We start from the raw sequence: 4,097 nt of genomic DNA, 5'->3' as shown, positions 1-4,097 counted from the left end.
GCCCAAGTTTAGGTTTCAGATATGCTGGTACTATATGTGCACACTGCAGACGCAGGAACTGGTGACAGCATTGTGTGCATTTATGTGTACATGTCAAGTTTACAGAAATTAAGGATACAAGGATATGTACTGAAACTAGAACTTTATTCGGTTTTTAAGGGAAAATATTTGAAAATTCTTGGATCCACATGTGTTTCATTGTGAGAAATTCTGTAATTAACACTCGACCTGAAAATCACAGAGAAAATAGAGTAATATAACTACTTAAACTAACTTATACAACACAGGACGTAGAAGGCCAAACTGCGCCAGTTCCCAACCAAGGACACGATATAAGATTAGATAAAATAAATTTACAGATTGCCACTAACTTAATATCAGTCCAAAAATCGATACTGTATTGTATTGTATTGTACCTGAGATCTAGAAACGACGAAGAGGCTTCGTTCCGCCGTAGCCTTCAGAGGTTCACAAAAATGGTTCAAATGGCTCTGAGCACTATGGGACTCAACTGCTGTGGTCATAAGTCCCCTAGAACTTAGAACTACTTAAACCTAACTAACCTAAGGACAGCACACAACACCCAGCCATCACGAGGCAGAGAAAATCCCTGACCCCGCCGGGAATCGAACCCGGGAACCCGGGCGTGGGAAGCGAGAACGCTACCGCACGACCACGAGATGCGGGCACAGAGGTTCACAACCCCCACAACAAGCCACAGCAGTCCACTCACCACACCGCCGCTCCACACCGAACCCAGGGTTATTGCGCCGTTCGGCCCCCACAGGACCCCCGTGTCCCCCCCTCCCCCCTCCCCGGGAACGTCACATACCAGAAGAGTGTAGCCCCAAATGTTTGTGTGGTAGAGTAATTATGGTGTACGCGCAATCGCCGACATAGTATAGCCGAGGCGGAATAAGAGGAACCAGCCCGTATTCGCCGAGGTGGATGGAAAAACGCCTTAAATACTATCCAAAGTCTGGCGGGCACACCGGACCTCGACACTAATCCGCCGGGCGGACCGGCACGCCTTCCCGCTCGGAAAGCAGCTTGTTAGACCGCGCGACTTACCGGGCGGGTAAAACCAATATCTAGGAATAATGCTTTTACTAATATAAGTATAGTGATCACTCGTGAGGTAAACACTGATTAGCAACAACCTTATGCTCCCCTGTCTAATAGCCGGTACGTGCACCACTGGTATTGATAAAAGCGGCGACGCGTCGTGCCATGAAAGCAATGAGGCCTTCTTAGGTCACTGGAGGGAACTGACACCACATCTAATCACACAAGTTGTCTAATTCCCGTAAATTACGAGGAGAGGGCTATGAGGTCTGACGCCACGTTCAATCTCATCCCACATGTCTTCGATTGGGTTCAGATCTGTCGATTTCGGTGGTCAGCACATCAATTTTAACCCGCCATTTCGTTCCTCGAACCACTCTATCACATTCCTGCCCATGTGACATGGCGCATTATCTCACTGAAAAATTCCACTGCCGTCGGGAAACATGATCGTCATCAAGGGGTGTATGTGGTCTGCAACCAGTGTACCATACTCCTTGGCCATCATGGTGATTTGCATGAGCTTCTCTGGATCCATGGATGCCCGTGTGAATGTTCCTCAGAGCATAATGGAGCAGCCGCCAGCTTGTCTCCGACCCGGAGTGCAGGTGTGAAGGAGTTGTTCCCCGTAGAAGACGACGGATTCCATCGGCGTGATAAAGAATGTATCAGGATTCATCAGTCCATGCAACGCTCTGCCACTGCGCCAGCGTCGAATACCGATGGTCACATGCCCAGTTCAATCGTAGTTGCCGACGTCGTGGTGTTACCGGTAACATTAGCACATGAATAGGTCGTCGACTGCGGCGGTCCATCGCTAGGAGTGTAGGGTGCACTGTATTCAGATACACTTGTACTCTGCCCAACATTAAAATCTGATGTTAGTTCCGCCACAGTTCGCCGCCTGGCCTATTTTACCAGTCTGTCCAGCCTCGGACGTCCGACATCTGTAATGAGAGGTGTGTGCTTCACCCCACGACGTCTGGACATGGTTTCACCTTGGTTTCGCCACGTGTTGAACACACTATGTTGAACAAACTACGGAGACACTCCTAGAATACCCGACAAGTCGTGCAGTTTACGAAATGCTCGCACCGGGCCTTCGGTCCATCATAATCTGTCCTCGGTCAAAATGGTATAGATCACGCGCCTCCCCATTCTACACATGGATAGCACGCTCACTGATACTACAAGCACCGTGCGCGTGTCTGACTGGTAGTCATTCCTCGCCAGGTGACACTGCTATCGCCTGGACGTATTTATAGCGACAGTAGTTCGGTGGTCCAAATGTTCTGGCTGATCAGTGCATCAGTACCTCAGGTGTTCCAGTTTTTTGTCAACTTTTTGAATGACGTGCCTGTGCAGATAGATTGATCACTTTTTTGAATCATATACTGCTGTCTGAATGCGAGGGTTCTTTGTTCTGTGTCTCTCGTCTCAACAATGAGTTCGGTTTGGCGTACACCAGCAGGTGGCGAGTGTTGCGCAGTGACTTACGTGAGAATGAGCCGCGGTTCGGGCGTATGGTGATAATGGCACATCGTCATCAAAAATTCAATAACTGTCACGATAGATTCTCTGTGGAACGGTTAAAATGAACAAATAAACGTAGCCTTTGCTCCACATTGGTCGCCTTGTTAACCTACAACTGTCGCAGACCTTTCTTGGACCTGGCAATACAGGGTGTTACTGATGAAGTTTTTGTGCTCGCTCCTATGCATCCCACACATCAGGGAGAGTTGTATTAAAATCGTTCCCAGCGAGAAGGTAATAGAAGAGAAGCTTAAACACTAATATACTCCTTTCGTAGATTCGTGCAGTGTGAGGGCAGCGCTTCTGGAGACGGCGTACGCCATTACTAACGATGCTCTCGCCACCCGGTTAAATAAGTGTCCAACAGTGGCGGAATTGTTTTATCTTCAACTTCCGTATCACCTTTTCATTATCTTCGCACTAAACATTCCAAATTCTATGTTCTTGTTCCTTGTACAAATAGTTTCAAAGCTGCAGAAATATTTGTGTAATAAATCGCACAAATTAAGAAAAGTGTCTCATCCTGCAAGCACGTACAATTGCATACTGTGGAGACAAGATCTGCGTTAATGCACGGACGACACGTCATATGTAAGAGGCAGGAAATAAATACTAATCAAAGGTCTCTCACTTTATCTCTGGTGCCTCAGGAACGTCACCACATGTGCTTAGGGTGTAACTAAAAAAAGCATTCCTTTTCAGTTATAGTCAAATGGAACACATATGTTTAGTATATAATAATAGTGAAGATAGCAACTGTTCCGAAAGAACAGATACCAATGAACACCACGCAGCTTCTCTAGAAAGAAATGATAATTATTCGAAACCCTCAGCTCCTACCAGGTGTTGTTGATATACCTCAATGGGGAGAGCTGATAATGTGCGCCCCGCCCGGGACTCGAACCCGGGATCTCCTGCTTAGATGGCAGACGCTTTATCCATCTGAGCCACCGAGGGCACTAACGATAGCGCGACTGCAGGGACTTATCCCTTGCACGCTTCCCGTGAGACCCACATTCCCAACTGTCTACAATCTACATTCTTAATGTTCGTAAAGGATATTTGCTCATTCACTCATTAGTAGCGACAACTAAGGTGACTATTCCCGTAAGAGTTCGGGGAAAGTGTGGGCATTCGCTATCCTCTGTGCCCTCGATGGCTCAGATGGATAGAGCGTCTGCGATGTAGCAGGAGATCCCGGGTTCGAGTCCCGGTCGGGTCACACATTTTCAGCTGTCCCCATTGTGGTATACCAACAACACCTGTTAGCAGCTAAGGGTTTCGATTAATTATCATTTCATAATAATAGAGGTTCCTCATCACAGTATGTGTTTTGAAATAAAGAAAGTAATTAAAAATAAAGGGAAAAAATATTAGCAAGATAATGTTTAGTATTTATTTTACACTATGTGATAAATATACAGTACCAGATACTGACGAAATTTTGTTGAAGACGTTTCACATTAAAATTTGTTAGTAGTATTTTGTTATCAGTACCT

General features: G+C 46.4%; 1 non-coding gene across 1 annotated transcript; it reads right to left on the bottom strand.

Moving 5' to 3' along the window:
- Positions 1–3,481: 3,481 nt before the first annotated feature.
- Trnar-ucu (transfer RNA arginine (anticodon UCU)) lies at positions 3,482–3,556 on the bottom strand. Its single transcript has one exon. It is a non-coding gene; the product is annotated as a tRNA-Arg (tRNA).
- Between the last annotated feature and the right edge of the window lie 541 nt (positions 3,557–4,097).

This window comes from Schistocerca nitens, chromosome 6, assembly GCF_023898315.1.
Source record: "Schistocerca nitens isolate TAMUIC-IGC-003100 chromosome 6, iqSchNite1.1, whole genome shotgun sequence".
NCBI classification, from domain to species: domain Eukaryota; kingdom Metazoa; phylum Arthropoda; class Insecta; order Orthoptera; family Acrididae; genus Schistocerca; species Schistocerca nitens.
The sequence above is the reverse complement of the archived record's forward strand: the minus strand, read 5'-3'. Positions and strand labels throughout refer to the sequence as shown.